Source organism: Callospermophilus lateralis, chromosome 18 (genome assembly GCF_048772815.1).
Source record: "Callospermophilus lateralis isolate mCalLat2 chromosome 18, mCalLat2.hap1, whole genome shotgun sequence".
In the NCBI taxonomy this organism is placed as follows: domain Eukaryota; kingdom Metazoa; phylum Chordata; class Mammalia; order Rodentia; family Sciuridae; genus Callospermophilus; species Callospermophilus lateralis.
This window is the reverse complement of record NC_135322.1, coordinates 52998387-53017330: the sequence shown is the minus strand read 5'-3', so window position 1 is coordinate 53017330 and position 18944 is coordinate 52998387. Positions and strand designations below refer to the sequence as shown.

The window sequence follows — 18944 nt, the reverse complement described above, 5'->3', positions numbered from 1 at the left end:
GCCCATACCCTGAAATGTGTGAAAAGTTTATTAGAGTAGGATTAAACATCAAATTCATAAAGTATAAAAGTTGAAACATATCCAGTAAATTATTACTCCATAGTGAAATATTTTAAAAAGTATGGTATTCAGGGTATTGGACTTTCAAATGCTCAGTTCACAAGGTATTGTTGTTGTTATTCTTTTTCTTTTTAAAGGTTTAAGTCAGAAGTTAAATAATAGCAGAAGGTTTACAAAGTATGAAATTAAACTTACAGCAAAGATGCTTAAATAAATCTCTGAAAGACCAGCTGTGTATAGAAGAAACCTTCATCTTTAAAAGACTGTATCTTTGTGATATGGTTTTCATAAACTTCTAATCAAAATATAATAAAAAGGAAAAAATGGTAGAAAATCACTTCTACTATATCACCATTTAAGAAAACCAATTCCCAGGTGATTAGAAAAGATCTATCTCTGAACTGGGTGGAAAGGCGTGATTCCTAAATCCAAAGGGAAATTAAACCACAAAGTTTAAACAAAACAGCATGAAAAAATCAATATCTCACAAAATAAAAAGGAATAATTTAGTTTTCAGCTTTCTTTTTACAAAAATTCTATTTTTAGATCAGATACAGTGGCTTAAGATACTACCATGACTTAAATCTATTTGGTAGGGAAATACCTGTCTGGCTCTGTGACTTCTAAAGGTAAATAGGAGGCTTTGCATTTAAGTAATAATGTGGAATAGTTCAGAGTAACCTCATGCCAAAATGGCATATTTCTAAGGGATGCAAAGGTATTCAATAAAAAGCTTTTAAAGGCATATTTTTAAACTTGCAGCAGGAAAGCTTTCCTGTGTCAAGACAGTAATTCTTTTAACAGCATTGATCAAAATGTCATTCTTTTATGAGTGTACAATACCTTTTAATGGCATACAACAAGCCATTAGGGTTATACACCTCTGTATAGCAGACAGCTTACTGGAAAAAAGGGAACACTGGCCAAGATACAGTCAGTAGGCTTTATGCTTCTAATAAGGATCATTTCCCCCCTAGCAGCTTCATTCTGAAGTCCACAACTGAAATTATCCAAAAATTAAGAATAAGCTCTCTTCACCTCTGAAATTTAGAAGTGCTTTCATAGAGGCCTAGACCGCAAGGTCTAACATGTATCTCTACAGATACCATAGGTTGGCCTTGAAAACCCTTTAACCTAGGGCCAGAAAGAAATTATTCATGAAGATTAGAAAAGAATGATGGTTTTATTTGCTTTCCGGGGAAAGAAGAAAGTGAATTTTTTAAAAATGTTACAAGATGATCACATTTCATATTTATTTATAAGGCCAAATAATAAAGAAACATTAAAATTATGTATTACTCTAACACAAAATATTTCTTTGTCACCTATAATTGATTAGGTAATTTTTCATAAAAGGCAACTATTTTAACAAGCCCATGTCATTGACATATTCACTTTTTAAGAAAGTTGAAGTAAATTCTGAAATTATTTAGAGGAAAAAATCACAAATATACAAACTGACAAAAAAAATTTCTATCAACTTACCAAATTTCTAAGCACTCAGAAACCAAGGAGCAGAACAAAAATAGAAGGTGGTCTTTTCATGCTTTTCACATTACACCTTTACTTATTTTCCTCTGCTAAAAGAAATATATCTTAAACACAATAAATTCCTAGAACTACAGAAATATCCCAGATAAACTGGAACCTAAATCTCTGCCTTATGAAAAATATTTAAGAACTTCAGATAGTCTGAAAAATATATAATTAATAAATATGATCCTGCACAAAAAGTAAAACCCAACTTCACAAACAATACTAGATGAATTTTAGAACTTTATCCCTGAAAGCAAAGTTTAATAAGTAGAACAGTCAATCTTCTTTTAAAGGTAAGGGGGTGTGTGTGTGTGTGCATAGTTAGAAACTACCAATTCAAAATGTAGGTTAAAGTGGGAATTCAGAGATAAGTAGAGTGCTAAATCTGTTTTTGCCCTGACACTATGTGATCAGCTATTTTGACTTAAGCTGTAGACTTACAGACCTTGTTTAGTATGAAACACAGAAAACAAAAATTGATACCACCTAAAGGTCTAATAGTGTCTCTCCTCCTGTTAAGCTGGGATCCCAGAGTGTTCACCTTGTAAAGGTGATTAGGAGTCCGGACTAAAAGACTACATGGAAAGTTGGTTTGGCAATGAGCAAAGCAAGGGCAAACACAAACCCACAAGTCGCTACCCAAACAGATGTACAGCCCAAACACACAACACTTATATATAAACAAACAAACAATCATAAAGTGGTGCCCAACTGGTAGCATTCCCAGGTGCCACACTTCAGCAAACACAAAAGTTATCTGGTAGAACACACTATTAAATAAACAAGAAAACTAGGCACCATGAAAAAAAAATTATTTATTGGGATTATCAAGTATAGATTATAAAATAGCCATGCTAATATGTTTAAAATATTTTTTCATAATGTAAAAATATTTTTACAGAAAATTTAAAATAAATGAGTTAGGGGCTGGAGTGTAGCTCAGTGGTCAGTGGTAAAGCACTTGCCTAGCAGCTGTGAGGCCCTGATTCAATCCCCAGCCCACCCCCCACCCCCCCACACACACGCACACACTTGAAAAATAAATGACCTATAAAGTTTGAAAGGCATTTATACCAATTGAATATATTAATTAAGAAATTAAAAACAAAAACTTAATGGAGAGCCTATGGAAATGAGTTCAGAACAGGCTCACCCTCTCAATAAGAATAATTAGAAAAACCAGGTAAAAATAGTCATACATCACTTAACAGGAATGCATTCTGGGAAATTCATCAATGGTTTATTCATTGTGCAAAGATCACAGTGTGCACTTACATAAACTGAGACCACTACAACATCACAAAGCAACACAACCACATGGGACCACTGTCATGCACAAAGTCCCTTGTTGCCTAAAAGGTCTTCATGTGGCAAGTGACTGTATGTTTTAGTCTCTTTTCTGTTGGTATAACTGAATATCACAGACTGAAAAATTCATAAAGAATAAATAGAGGTTTATCTAATTCATGGTTTGGAGGTGGGAAATTGAATAACATGGCAGTGGGTATTACCTGGACAGACCAGGGAGATGGAGCAAGTATCCTTATAAAGCTACTAGTACCTTCATGAGGGTCCCATCATCATAACCTTTATCTAACCCTAATTACCTACTCAAGGCCTCACTTACAAATACTATTAGCATATGGTTTGGGGGATTAAATTTCTAATACATGAAGTTTTGTGGACAAAGTCCAGCCATAGCAATATGGAAAACAGTTGTATGAAGACATTACATAGCTACCCCTATGTAATGTCTTGGCTAAGACACGGGGATCAAGATTTTTAGCAAAAGAAAAGTCACAAAGAGGTAACTCAACCTTCAGCGTGGATTTTCTCAAGTCATTTGCCAATTCTAAGGCATAAGTCTGAGAAGCTAAGCAAAGCTGTTAGCAGTACGACAGAGTAGGGAGGAAAATGAAGCTTGGGAAATAGTAGCAATAAACCAGAATTGTATCATAAGAATGAAATCCAGCTATACATCAACTCAACCCCTGACTGAATTAAGTTAAACTGTTTCTACTCTACCAACCTCCAGAAGCAAAAATAAATCCTCTTTGGAAAAAGTTAATATCATCTAGAGTTTCAAAAATATCATATCCAAATCTGACATCCAGTTGACAATTATGGGGCATAACAGGAGAAAACAAAATGTAAGAGAAAACAAAAGAAACAACACTACAGGAGATATAGGCATTAACGTTATCATCTAGACTTTAAAATATCTGGACTTCAAGAAGATACAAGAGTACTCCAGTTTCCCATAAAAATCATGGAAAAACCTATATCCAAATGTCTCCACAAAACTTTAAAAATATAAAGGAAGTAAAAATTTAAAAAGCCTCAATGTCCACATATATATCAAAATTAAGAAACAATACTACAAACGTCAAACACATGTAAGTAGAGAAACAAACAATAAAATTCAGTAACCATCTTTGAAGCCCAAGTTAGAGGAAAAGAGAGAGAGATACAGACTATGCAAATAAAAACGGAAAATTAGCAGGGCTTAGGAGACATAAAAAATGCAAATAACATAAGCATCAGAAATTAGAAATAATCAAAAGGTAAGTCTAAGACCTATTAGATCAGAGTACTGATTACCACAAGATCAAAGGGAAGAGGCTTGCAATTGCAAGAAATAGAAGTGCCAGTCAGGAAAATGCCATTCTGACATACAAGGGGTACTATTCAAGTGCTTGGTAGGAAGAAAATAAAAGATAAAAGTTAATAATGGCCCCATAGGGGGAAAAAAATCACAAAATCAGACATAGCAAACCTCCAAAAAAAATATACCATAAACTAAAGAGACTTCATTTCATTATAGTAGGGAGATTCCAAGATATCTTGTAACCTCCCTCACCACTATCTATATAAACTATTATAACCAGTTAAGAAAAATAAATTCAAAATGAAAAGAAGTTATTATAACACAAAAAATAAAAATAAAAAACTCTTTAGCAGAGGAATAGTCCCCTCAAAACAATACACATCCACAAGGCAGAGAAAATTATAATATGTCAACTTGAATTGTAAAATGTTAAACAAATATTTACAATTAAAATAAATACATCTCTCAAGCATTCAACAATTATGTACAAAAATGGCAAAATTCAGGTAGATGTGAATTGAGTACTATTCGCATATGAGAAAATTTTTAAATAATCTTAGAAATGAAAAATTATAAAGTACTCAAAATGAGAGGATTGATAAAATTATAATAAAGGTCACTGAACAAACACATGAAAAGAGTTAACAGAATAAAATAAAATGAAGGAGTATAATAAGAATCACTGAGAAAATATTAATATACAAGACAGAGTCCAACATACAAAAAAATTGTAGAGCCTGAATAAGAAAACAAAACAATGGAATAAAACTAATATTTAGAGCTATAATACAAAAAGAACAATGAAATAAGACATGAATCTATATATCTAAATACCACAACTCAAATAAGTATATGCTAATTATGAATATCTACCCACCAAGTAACATAGTAACTACTTCAACAAAGGAGAATCAAAGAGAAAGAAAGACAAAATAAACAAAAGACATCAACATACCATATGTAGTAAAAAAAAAATAAGAGTAGAGAAATACAAAAACATATGGAACACACGAATATAATGTTAGTATCTGCAAATTTAAACCCCTATAAGCTTTATCAATCTGTAACTTTAAATCCTCATAACAGAATAATCTTTTCAAGTGTAGACAAATATATATGGTTGTTCTGATAGCCCCAAATTGGAAATCTCAGTGTCTATGAACAAAGTAATAATAGTAAATTGCTGCACAGGCATGTGCTACCATACTGAACAGCAATGAAGAATGGATTGTTACAAAAAAATTACATCACGTTTTATTTTAAGTAAAAGAAACTATACACAGAATAGCAAGTACTTTTAGATGAAATTCAAAAATCAAGTAAAACCAATTGACATTGATAAAGACTGGGTTGCCTCTGGGAGGTCAAAGGGCAAGAAATACCTAGGAATAAACACAGGGACTCCTATGGGATGATGGGAATGTTTTGTATTTTGATCTAGATGTCTCTCTACACATGTAAAAAGAACATATTTTTTCTTTGAAATATATACCAAAGATTAATTAGTATAATTGTTGAGCTTTACTGAGTGTCAAACAACAAAAACAGTCATAAAAGAAACACTTTACTAAAAGAAGAAATGTGAATGGTCAGAAAATAGAATATGTTCAAACTCCTGTCATCAAGGAAATGCTAATAAAATCACTACTACAACTTCCACAAAACTAGCAGAAATTAAAAGAATTACAAACCATTTGTGGGAGTCCAAACTGGTATAACCATTTTGGAGAACTGTGACATATCTGTTATGCTAAAAACACAATTCCTTCAACAGATTTATTGTCTTCATATCTATTTCATTTCAGTCAGGTCCTTAGTAACCACATTCATGGAGTCCTTTCTCAGAGATTCTTACATTTGCTGTAACTTTTCCTCTCACTGGACTTTTTTTTTTTTTTTTTTTTTTTTTTTTTTTTTTTTTTGCAGTGCTGTATCCAACCCAGGGCCCCCCACATGCAAGGTAAGGCCTCTATCACTGACCCACATCCCAGCCCCTCCTCACCATTTTGATTTCATCTCTCTTCTTAATTATAGATATGTTGCACCTATAAAGGATCAGACACAGGCTTGGGTAAGACAGTCTATCCAATTCAAAGAAATTTAATAAATATGATCATAGTTGAAAATTCACTCTAAGACACCTTGATCAATTCTGAGGTTTTATCAATGGGTATAAAGGCCATGCCCTTGATTTGATCCTTGCTAAAAGACTGACTTTTAATTGACCTTTGTCACTCAAAGGCTTCATCAATTTTATCTTTTTGAAGTGAGGATTAAGAAGCAATTTTATCTCCCAACAGCATAATTCCTTTTAATTCCCCTTCATTCCTGTTTCCAAAAATAGTTTTCCTGAGTTCTTCTTCTTATAATGCCTTCTAAGAGCAACAACCAGAAACCAACATACACAATATCAAAACAAAACATTCTGTTTTTCCTATTGCTGGTTGTAGAGCTACAAATTTACTAAGTACATGATCAGTACCTAATATAGATTTTTTTAAGCTAGGTTTTCATATAATATTTTGGAAAAGTTGGTTGGCCTACATTTTATCAAGTCCCACTTAATAATGTTGTTATGAGTATAACAACAGTAACACCAAAAGAAAGAAATTATTCAAATATCAACCTATCATCATTCCCCCAATTCAGATTATAAGAAAAAGGAGATGATTATGTAAGACTAGGAGATTTAACTACAACTATGAAATATATTTTGGACTTCATAATCTATCCTCGGGCTAAAGCAAACTGGCATTTTAATTTTTAGATCTTAAATGTAACAGATATAGTAGAGTGACATGGGTAAGAATTTTAAGTGATTATACTATACTTTTGCCTAAAATTCATAGATAATAAGAGAGAGACTTGAAAATCTTCCCCTCAATAGTTTCTGTATAGGACTTATTATTTAAAGTGTCTATCACATTGAATGCAACACCACAAAAATCAACTGCATTTACACCTTCCATTTGCTCACCTGTATAATTCAACACAATAAAATAAAAATATGAAGAAATCTCTCCACAACATTAGCAAATCACCCTCAAATTGCTTGACCTACCCATGGCTTGTTTGGCTAGGTCAACCTACCATTCACAAATCAATCCTCTTCTCTCCCTATAACACTCTATATAAGGTAATAGAAAAATAAAAATCTAGTAATAAAGAATCAATAGGATCCCTATTACACATTTAAAAAATTCAAATGAGGCTTGCCATGTCTTGAACTTCTTTCCTCCTCTACATCCTTCTGCCATGATGCTCTGTCTCACCTCACGCCCAGAGCAACAAAGTCCACTGTCTATGGACAAAGACTGCTAAAACCGTGAACCCAAATAAATTTCTCCTCCTCTAAGAAAAGAAAATCAAATGAAATTCTGACTCTACTCTTAAATATTACACTGAACATAAAACATTCACAGGGTAAACAGGACATTCCAGATAGCAGAAAGTTTCAGGTAGAAGAGCATAATTATATTAACTATTTATTATGATTTGACTCTAAAAGTGTCCCTCAAAGAGTCTATGTGTTACGCAATGTAGCAATGTTCAGAGGTGAAAATATTAGATTGTCAGAACTATAACCTCATCAGGGGATTAACCCATTTGATGGATTAAAAATTTGAATGGGGGGGCTGTAGCTCAGTGTAGAGCGCCTGCCTTACATGTATGAGGCACTGGGTTCAATCCTCAGCACCACATAAAAATAAATAAAGATATCGTGTCCATGTACAACTAAAAATACATATATTAAAAATAATAATAATAATGTGAATGGACTATAGCCATGGCTAGAGGAAGCAGGTCACTGGCAACTTAGCCTTGGACTACATCTGTCCCTAATTTCTTCCTCTCACTCTCTAAGCCTCCAATCTGCTACAAACTAAGCAGTTTTCCTCTATCATTTGCTTCTGCCATGATGTTTCTGCCAAGGAACCTGCTGACCATGAATTTCTGAAACTATGAGCTCAAAATAAATGTTTCTTCTTCAAATTTATACTTGCCAAGTATTTTGGTCACAGTGACAAAAAGCTAACACATTATTTAAATAATGATTCCTCATTTAAGTTTGTTTCTGTCAGCTTTTTACCCCTGTGACCCAAAGGCCTGATAAGAAAATTTTAGAGAAGAAAAAGTTTATTTGGGGCTCATGGTTTCGGAGGTCTAAGTCCATACACAGCTGACTCCATTACTCTGGGCCCCAGATGAGGCAGATCATCATGGCAGAAGGGTGTGGAGAAGGAAAGCAGCTAAGGACATGATAATCAGGAAGCAGAGAGAGCTCTGCTCACCAGGTACAAAAAAATCTACCTTCTCCAGCAGCACCCAACCTGACTATAATTACCACCCAGCTAATCCATTCAAGTGGAGTAACACACTGATTAGGTTAATGTTCTTGTTTAGAGATGTTTTCATCTCTAAACTTTCTTGCATTATCTCAAATAAGAGCTTTTGGAGACAGCTAATATCTAAACCATAACAATGTTCAAAATATATAAACCATTAGAGTTTATTTTGCTAATGAAATCTAACTACTAATGATTTACAGAGCAAAGCTTGACTCATTCCGATTCAGCATCTATAAAGTTGTAATCTAATGTGATATGCTTATACCATATTACTTTCCTGGTCAACTAACTGAGATCTTGTCCTGTTCCATAGGAAAGGATTATCTTCTATGTCTTAGAGCACTAACTTAAAAATTTCATGGCATTGCTCAGAAAAAAAAAAAAAAAAAAGACAGTGGACATCACTTAAAAAAATTTTCAGAGTAAGACCTCTAAAAAGCTTCTCCTTTATAAAAGCAATGAAAACACTAACAAAAACTGAAAATCAACATTTTCTAAATGCTGGAAACTAACCAAAGACTGGCAGCTATTCAGAAAATGATTATTCAAGAAAAAAATGTGAGCTTTTTGACATTTTAATTTGCCCTATGCACATCTGCCCATCCTCAGTTCTATGGGAGTTTTGAAAAACAACAGCCATAATAAAGTCTGATGCTTCAAGATGTTGGAACTCTTCCAAAGCCCCATCCCAAAGAATGGTCATTTATTAGACTTAGAAGACTACATGAAAGGCTATCTTTATTTGAACTCATTCAGAACACACCAGTACAAAAAGCATTTTACCTGAAAATATCTGTCAAAACCAATAAAAGATAATAGTTGAACATAATTCTTAACCATAACTCTCAAGAGTTGACAATAACAAGATGAATGATCCAATTTAAAAAGTGGTAAAACATCTAAACAGATATGTCATCAAAGAAGATACATAGATGGCAAATAAGCATATAGACAAAGTTCAACATAATATATCATGAGGGAATTGCAAAATAATACAAAAATGAGATACTATTACACATACTTTTATCATAAAATCCAGAAGTCTTGCTCATTTGTATTTACTCAAACAAGTTAAAAAACATATCCACACCAAAACCTACACATATGACAGCCTTATTTGTGACCATCAAAACTTAGAAGCAACCAAATTGCTTTTTAGTAGGTGAATGGATAAACTGTGGTACATCAATACAAATGAATACTATCCAGCACTAATAAACTATATCAGGTCATGAAAAGGCATGGAGGAACTTTATATGTATATTACTAAGTGAAAGAAGCCAATGTAAAAGTCTAAATACTGTACAATTCCAACTATTTGACATTCTAGAAGAGGTAACATTCTGAAAACTAAAAAGATCAGAAGTCTCCAGGGATTGGAGGGAAGGAGGGATGAACAGGTGAAGCACAGAGGATTTTTAGGACAATGAAACTATACAGTATGATGCTAAAATGCTGACATATAACATTATACATTTATCAAAGCCTATAGAACATACACTCTCAAGAGTGAACTCTAAGTTTCGGACTTTGGGTGATACTGCTATATATACAAAGATTCATCAATCATAACAAAAGTACCCTTCTGGTGCTGGATATTGATAATGGGGGAGACTATATGGGGAAAGAGGTATATGGGAACTGTGTACTTGATGCTCAATTTTGCTATGAAACTAAAACTTCTCTAAAACTAAAGTCTTTAAAAAAATAAAACTTTAAAATGCATATTACATAAAAAGATGGACTACAGAGAGTCATATTTCCCATATAAATTGCTGATACTTTGGTATGTTTCCTTCAACTAGTAGTCATTATATCTCATTTTTATTCACAGAGGTCATATCATAGATGTAAGTCTGCATCATACTCATGATCTGACCAAATAATTTTCCATGTCCTAGGTACTGGGGGTGTGGGACGGGGCTAGGATTGATGGAGTTGGGGGGAGTAGACTACCACTGAGCTACACCCCCAGCCTTCTATTTTTATTTTGAGAGTCTCACTAAGTTGCTCTCAATGCTGGCTGCCTCAATCTGGCTGCCTCATCCTCCTGAGTTGTACTACCTCACTCATGTTCTTAATCTTCACAACCACTGCTCAAGAATAGTTAGATGTTGAGAGCCACAGCCAAAGGGGCCCCAGCAAACTTCCAGCTGATTGGCTCACAGCGGCCCCAGCAAACTTCCAGCTGCCAGCTGATTGGATCCTCTGCGGTGATGCTCATTGGGCTATTTCCCCACCCTTTCAGATCACGGAGCTGCTCATTGGGGGACGCTTTTGGCTCCGCCCATGTGACCCAGCCAATCGACCTCAAGAGAAGAAGGAGTGGGGGTTGAGAGGCTCACTGGAAGCCAGTGGTGGCAGTTGGAATTCCTGAAGAGCTCGTGTGGTGCGGTGTGTGTGTTCTAAAAATAAAGTTCATTTCTGCTTGACAGTGGCTCGTGAATTGTGCCCAGCCAGACTGCGGCAGTTAGACAGACACTTTATAAAACATATATAATTTACTTCATAATTCATTTTATTTTACATACATTCATATGGCATTTGATATACATTAGGTATTTTGACACACACATACACATATAAATATACATATATATATAATTTATTTATTTATTCATTTATTTTTGATACTGGGATTGAGCCCAGGGGTGCTTTATTACTTTTTATTTTGAGGTAGAGTCTCACTACATTGCTAAAGGTCTTGCTGAGTCACTGGGATTATAGGAGTGCACCAGGCTCTGAGCCCAAACACTATTCTTAACCTCTATCAATGTTGCCATGAAGTCTTCTACTTTTGAATATTTTAGATTGCTTCTGTTTTATATAACACTACAATAAATGCTCTATGAACATCTTCGCTGATAAAATACTTATGTTTCAACAATAGTAGAACTATACTAGGTACAAATAAAGTGGAGGAATGATTATTTCAGTTATCTTCTTCCTTTATTATCTTTTGTCTTGCTATTGTTTAAAACGCCTTTGCTTTTGTCTCCTTTCTCTTCTTTCTGAACCCATATCAAACTTATGACTTTAAATATCTCTTTTTTTATGTGGACAATGCCCCAATGTATTTCTCAACACACACTCACCAAAAAAATTCTCCAGTTCTGATCCATTCATTCCTGACAGCTAAACATTTGTTTTGGGTTTTTCAATCACTATGTCCTCAACTATCTCCCATAATTCACCCTTCATACATGCCTTTGCTCTAACATTTTATTTCTATTAATAGCACCATCCTCCTAATCATGGTGCTTAGAAACCTATTTTCTTTTACTTTCTCCCCTCTTTTTCCAGACCCCCAAAATGTTGACTTTTTCCATTGTACCCTACTAAACACTTCAATAATTACCTGAAAGATAAATTTCAAAGACAGGCACACTGACACATTCTTGTAATCCCAGCTACTCAGGAAGCTGAAGCAGGAGCATCACTTGAGCCCAGGAATTTGGGGCTAGCCAAGGCAACACAGTGAGACCCAGTTTCTTAAAACAACATTTCAAACTTGAGAACCTGGAATTAATGATCTGAAAAGTCCTATTTTTTTAAACATTTATTTCTTTTAGTTGTACACAATGCCTTTATTTTTATTTATTTATTTTTATGTGGTGCTGAGAATCGAACTCAGGGCCTTGCACGCACCAGGCGAGCGCTCTACTGCTGAGCCACAATCCCATCCCTGAAAAGTCCAATCTTATTTCCCATGATTCCCTTTCATTGAAGCATAAAAGTAAATTATCTGCTACTGTTCACATAAGTTTTATGCGTTGTTCACTTCTTTCCTGCTCATTCTCAATAGGTATAGAAAGAAGATATAATAATCCAAATGTGTATATACTTTTTTAAAAGATAAGGAAAAATACAGCCCCAGGAAATAAGGAAGTGCTTTAAAAAACCTTTTTTAAAAAACATACAGTGAGGTGGGTGGGGCTGGGGCTGGGGCTTGGCAGTAGTGCACTTGCCTGGCATGTATGAGGCTCTTGGTTCAATTCTGAGTACCACATATAAATAAATAAAATAAAGGTCTATCAACAACTAAAAAATAAATAAATAAAGCATGCAGTGAAGAGATTATGTCAAATGGACATGAAACAAATAAAAGAGCTGCCAAAGGCCAAAACTGGAAAAATCTGCGACAAAATTAAGTAGTATTGAATTATACCCTGAAGCATTAAATAAATATCTATGAATTCACATTAATATAAATAAGTGATACAGTAAGCAAATAAATGAGAGAAAACAAATCTTCCTATATTCTGCATCTATGGAGCTAGAGCATAACTCTCCACTCCTTAGATGTGAACAGTGTATGTTCTTCCAAAATATACATCATACAAAAAGAGAAAGAATAACTTTATGGGAGAAAACCTGACAAATACTGCCTCAGTCAGATGATCAAAGTTAATATAAATAGTGATAAATAATGCTGATAGTATGTACCCTTGACACGGTTAAGATGAAAATAGCACTTTTTCCTCTGTGGTCTTCCTCTAAAATCTATACTCCAGTCTAATCATGAAAAAAAAAAAAATCCGAGAAAGTTCACAGACAAAAGGAAGGAACCTAAACAAACATGAATTCTAAATGTAATGTGGCATATTAGATGGGATTCAGAAGAAAGAACAAAGACATTAGGCAAAAAACTAAGGAACTGAATAAAATGTGGACTTCGGTTAATAAAAATGAATCAATGAAGTTGCATTAATTCTAACAAATGTCCATAATAATATATTAATAGTAAGGGAAACTGCTAGGGGCATATTAAAACTCTTTTCTCTCTGTAATTTTCCTCTAAAACTATTATAAAATAAAAATTTGTTTGAAAAAGTCCCAAAACATTCCATAGATTTGGCCCCCACATCTTAAAAAGTTTTGGGACTAAGTCAAATTACAGAATATGGCAGAAGTGATCAGACAATAAATGCCATGCGGCCTCCACCTGGCATTCATAACTTCTATTAGTGAAATGCTCTCTCTTGCTAGTGAACCAAAAGGCAAAGAAGAGGTTACTATTTTGATTTGGAAGATATTCCTTACTACCAGGGAAAAATGAGGTACTATATGTGATGTTATGGTTTAGATATGAGCAGTTTCCCAAAAGTTCATGTGTGAGACAATGCAAGAAGGTTTAGAGATAAAAATGACTGAGTTATTAGAGCCTTAACCCAAACAGTGAATTAATCCCCTGATAGGAATTAACTGAAGTCAGGGGAGGGGGATGGCTAGAAGAGGTAGGTCATTGGGAGAGTGCCTTTGGGGTTTATATTTTGTCCCTGGTGAGTCTCTCTCTCTGCTTCCTGGTATCATGCTCCCAGCTGCTTTTCTCCACCACACACTTCTACCATGATGTTCTGCCTCCACTTGAGTCCCAAGCAACAGAGTCTGCCATTTATGAACTGAGACCTCTGAAACCACAAACCCAAAATAAGCTTTTCTTCTCTAAAATTGTTCTTGTTAGGCCTTTTGGTTGCAGCAGGGGAAAAGTTAACTGAAATACATTATAAACATAAGGAAAAATATATTTGAAGTAGCAGAGAATCAAAGAACCTATGAGCACTCCCATGTTGAAAGTTAACATAAACCTAAACAGCTCAATACAGACAGACTACTGGCAAAACAATCCTCAAGAAGAAATGAATTATCCCACCAGAAAAGAAACCACAGAGAACGAAAGCACTTGCTGAGGACAAAGGGAAGCTGGAATGGGCAATAGAAGAAAATGTTTATAACTACTGGCTACAATCATGTGAGTTTAAGAAATGAGACCTGTCATATCTTTGATGTGAGTTTAAGAAATGAGACCTGTCATTATCTTTGATGTGCCTATATAAAAAGTAATAGTTATTTAACTTTTTATTTCCCTCATTTCAAAATCTTCTAAACTAAAACTTAACGCTTTTTCTCAAAGATCAGAAATATGGCAAAGATGTAGTGTCACTTCTATTAAACATCACACTGGAAGTTTTAGAGAGCTCAATAAGCCAAAAAATAAAATAAATTAAAGGCATACATGTCCGGATGATAAAAGCAAAACATCCAGATAAATTATTAGTGACATACAAAAGTCTAAAAACTAATAAAAAGCTAATAATGAATTTAGGAAGGTCACAGAATTTTAGATTACTATGCAAAAAAAACTATATTTTTAAATTGACAAAAGAACTAAAAGAATAACAAATTTTACAATATTATCAATAAATATGAACTAGTTAAGGATAAATTTAACACAATTTGTGCAATATCTTTATATCAAAAATTAGAAAGCATTGCTGAGAAAATTAGAAAATGATACAAATAAAAAGTGGTCATATTCATACATTGAAAGAATCATGTTTCTTATTGAGTCAATTATCACCTTATTGGTCTTATATAGATTCAATGTAATCTCAAAGATGTTCTCAGAAAACTTGTAGTAAATTGACAACTTGACTAAAAATTTCATATAGAAAGGGTCAAAACTGACACTATGTCTTTAAAAAGTATATAAAGCTAGAGGAGTGACACTACTAAATATTAAGACTTACAAACTTATAGAATTATTATATCTAATTTTGAAACAGAATGACACAAGGGATAGATAAATAAATCAGCAGGACAGACTAGTGAGTCCAAAAACAGAATACCACACATAAACTAGTTTTCAACAACTTTATCAAGCTACTTTAGAATTGAAGACCTACATACAGAATATTCTCTTAGTTTTTTTTTTTAATCTAAAACTCTCTTTACTAGACCTTCATTCTTAAAAGATATTTTACTAAATATATAAAAAGCATAACAGGGAATTTTTTTAAACTCCCTTGGTACAGCCGTTTTATCAGCCTAGAGACTTAATGCTCTTCCAGTCCATGCCCCACAGATCCCTGACTACTTCTGCACCCTGGGAATTTCTCTTAATATTTTTAATGTCTTTTATATGCTATATACACGTAACTGTAAGAGGGGCCATTTTAGGTTAGCTTTTCCTTGTAGAACAGGAAGTCTAACATTCATTTTCTGAAAAAAAAATAAAATGTAGGATTTAGATATTTGGGAATATACTTTATTTTCCATGCTATTGCTTCAATTTTACTATAATATTACTATAATATTAAACTTTCAATTTTCTTTTTGTTTTAAGTAATATTAGAATTATTTCCTACCACATTTATTATTTCTTGGAGGAATTTTTGATTATAATAAAAACCCTCTCTTTCATTAGAATAAATTTCTATTCTCTTTGAAGATCCAAATCTGTTTAATTCTTTGATATTAGAAAGGGATCTGATATCAATAAATATATGAAAGCATTCAAGCACCCTCTTGTTTCAGCTGTGTAATCTCTTTCCCAGGGGACTATCTGACTAGGTGATTACCTTTAAACTAAGACCCTACCCACATAAGAAAAATCTACTGATGGCTTTTCCTTACATTCCACATCCTTGTTTCCTCCCTCTGAGACTATTTGATATCATTCAAATATCTCCTAGAAGGCATTGATTTGACTTCTGAGAGTAGTACCACTTTGCAAAATATGCATTAGTGAAACAGCTTCCAGACCATCATACTTTACATTTTTGCTTGGTGTAGTATTCCCAAAGGAAACCACAACTTCTTTAAGAGAAGTTATATAATGACTTCACGTGTGCAAATCAGTCCTCCCTCAAACATGCTTTTTTCAACTGGTTCTTATCTGTCTTCAGTCGTACATTTGAAAAAACTACTCTTTTGCAAGTGAAAAAAAAGTTTTACCTTATTTATCTATCCCTCCCATAATCTACTACCATTTTGTTCTGTCTCCTATATGTTCTTATAAATATTATTTAAAATACTCTAAAAATAAAAAACTAATTTTTGTCCAGTATGGTGGCACACGCCTGTAATCCCAGTGGCTCACAAGGCTGAGGCAGAAGGATTCTAAGTTTGAGGCCTCAGCAACTTAGTGAGACCCTCTCAAAATAAAAAAATAAAATGGGTCGGGGATGTGGCTCAGAGTTAAGCACCCCTGGATTCAATTCTTGGTACTAAAAAACATATATACACATGAGGCTGGGGCTGTAGCTCAGTGGTAGAGTGCCTGCCTAGTACGTGTGAAGCACTGAGTTCAATCCTCAGCACCACATAAAAATAAATAAAGGTATTATGCCCATCTACAACTAAAAAAAAATTTTAAACACACACACACACACACACACACATACACTTCTGTGTATTTACTACACACCTTGAAATAAAAACTTTACCAATATAATTGAAGCATTCAATGAAATCTTCCTTAATAACATTCTCCCCACCTCCCTTCTCCCAGCTCTCCACAGGCGCACCACACAAGTTTTCTTTACAACTAATTACACCTGCAAGTTGATGTTTATGATCTCCACATTTTCATACTTTGCTAAATTATATAATGTTCTATATATTTTAAACTTTAATCCTGCATTACATATATATGTTATAGATTCCTCAGCAACCTATTTTATTTCAGTGATTATGAGACTCATGATACATATAGTTCTACCTCATTATTTTATTAGCCTCACTTTTTCATTTTGAGAATATAAAACCATTTTATAATCATTCTACTATGGACATTTACTTCTGATGATTTTCTAGTTATGAAACATACTTTTTGAACAAACCATTACTGGATCACAATGTGTTATTTTTTCCCTTTTTCAAAATACTGCTTTGCTGAAAGATAATTCATGTTCCATAAAATTCAGCCTTTAAAATGTACAATTCAGTAGTTTTTAGAATATTCACACAACTGTGCAATCACTGCAACTATTTCTAGAAGATTTTCATTATTCCCAAAAGAAATCCCATAATCATTAGTAGTCACTCCCTATTCTCCCTTACCCCAGTCCCTGCCAATGAGTCTACTTCCTTTCTCAATGGATTTGCATATTCTGGATATTTTATATAAATGGACTAATGCAATATCTGGCATTTTGTGACTGGCTTCTTTCATTTTGCATAAAGTTTTCAAGGTTCATCCACATTGTAGCATGTACATTAATTTTGCTGGCTCCATGGGTGTATGCATATACCAAAACTCTTAAAAGTATACACTTTAAGTATATGCAATTTAGTTTATGTCAACTACATCTCAATAAGGCTATGAAAGAATTAGGTAGAACGTTTTAGTATGGCTTTTGTTTATTTATTTATTTATTTTAGTTGTAGTTGGACACAATACCTTTATTTTATTTATTTTTATGTGGTGCTGAGGATCAAACTCAGTGCCTCTCATATGCTAGGCGATTGCTCTACTGCTGAGCCACAACCTCAGCCCCTTAGTATGGCTTTTCTTTTAACTTTTTTTTTATAGTTGTAGACAGTATGCCTTTATTTTATTTAATTAATTAATTAATTTACTTTTATGTGTTGCTGACAATAGACACCAATGCCTCATACATGCTAGGCAAGCACTCTGCCACTGAGCTACAGCCCAGCCCCAGGTAGAACATATTATTAGGTGTTTTATCAAAGATGAAGAGATAGTGGCTGGGATTGTGGCTCAATGGTACAGCACTCACCTAGCATGTGTTGGGCACTGGGTTTGATCCTCAGCACCACATATAAATAAATAAATAAAATAAAGGTATTGTGCCCACGTACAATTAAAAAAAATTTTTTTAAGATGAAGAGATAACAAATCAATGTATGGAAGATGCACAATGAGTGATATTGAGTGATACTGGGCATCTTTCATATATTTATTTGCTATCTCATTAGAGAAATACAAATTAAATTATAATGAGACATAAATATACACCTACTGGAATAGCTAAAATTTAAACTACTACTAAAACCAAGAACTCATGTGAATAAATAAAATAATTATCTGCTGCTGAAGAGAATGCAAAATGTAACTACAACTTTGGAAAAACATTTGGCAATATTTTATGAAATTAAACATATACTTACCATAAGACCCAGTAGTTTCACTCCTGGGTAATCACCCAGCAAAAATTAAAATCTATGACAACACAAAGATCTGTAGGCAAATGCCTAATGCCTTTTTCTCAAATTCATTTTTCTCACTTTTTCTACCTCTGTTTTTCATTCCAGTTTCTTCCTAACAGCCCAAATCTGGAAACAACCCAAATGTCCATTAACTGATGAATGGATAAACAAACTGTGATACCAATGTATAATGTAATACTATTCAGATATAAAAAGGGATAAATTACTGATATATGCAACATCATGAATAAATCTTTAAAAGAATTATGCCAAGTGAAAGAAACAAGACACAAACAGCTGTGTTTCAATTTACATGATAATCTCAAAATGCAAACCATATTGGCAGATATCAGATCAGTGGCTGTTAGGGGCTGGAAATGGGTCAGAGAACTGATGATAAGAGGATATGAGGGAACTTTAAAATTGACAGAAATACT

The 18944-nt window shown here is 33.7% G+C and overlaps 1 long non-coding RNA gene across 1 annotated transcript in view; it reads left to right on the top strand.

Moving 5' to 3' along the window:
• Positions 1 to 10884, top strand: part of LOC143383632 (uncharacterized) — a 33332-nt gene extending 22448 nt beyond the window's left edge. Inside the window, exons 2-3 of the long non-coding RNA XR_013089169.1 lie at positions 6131 to 6164; positions 10802 to 10884. This is a non-coding gene — a long non-coding RNA (uncharacterized LOC143383632). The remainder of the gene's footprint in view (positions 1 to 6130; positions 6165 to 10801) is intronic.
• The last annotated feature ends 8060 nt before the right edge of the window (positions 10885 to 18944 follow it).